Source organism: Morone saxatilis, unplaced genomic scaffold (assembly GCF_004916995.1).
Source record: "Morone saxatilis isolate NCDOM2014 unplaced genomic scaffold, NCSU_SB_2.0 Contig17, whole genome shotgun sequence".
Classification (NCBI taxonomy): domain Eukaryota; kingdom Metazoa; phylum Chordata; class Actinopteri; family Moronidae; genus Morone; species Morone saxatilis.
The window spans coordinates 1972797-1973285 of record NW_023339729.1 but is presented as its reverse complement, the minus strand read 5'-3'; the positions used below and the strand labels follow the sequence as shown (position 1 = coordinate 1973285).

Genomic DNA, 489 nt, shown 5'->3' with positions numbered 1-489 from the left:
ATATATATATATATATTCGCTCACTATTCACTACATGGTTTGTTCACTGTTTTGTACTGTTGTACTAAAGTCCTAGTGAAATTCCTAGTGAATTAGCTTATGTAGAAGAAATCAGTGTACAGTCCATGTTCCCTAACTGAGAGCTAACACAGTGGTAGGGGGGGTACAATTTAATTATGATTTTGGCCTTCTTACATAGAACCCCTGTATATTGTGTACTGAATAGTGAATGAAATGTATTCTCAGTTTACTGCAGAACAGTGTATATCAGTGATAGTTGTCAGACTGTATAGCTGTTTAACTCTCATATTAAAAAACAAATGAGACTTAATTTTAGTCTCTTCCTGTTCCCTTCTGTGCAGCGCGAGGAGGCCCTGAAGCAGAAGAAGGAGCTGTCGCTGGAACTGGCAAACCTGCGAGACGAGCTGGGTAAGAGACCCCCTCTCTCTCTCTCTCTCCTCCTCTCTCTCTCTTCCTCTCTCTCCTTCT

The 489-nt window shown here is 40.9% G+C and overlaps 1 protein-coding gene across 1 annotated transcript in view; it reads right to left on the bottom strand.

The window, feature by feature from the left end:
- LOC118326504 (microtubule-associated tumor suppressor 1 homolog) overlaps positions 1–489 on the bottom strand; it is a 59897-nt gene that overhangs the window by 6339 nt on the left and 53069 nt on the right.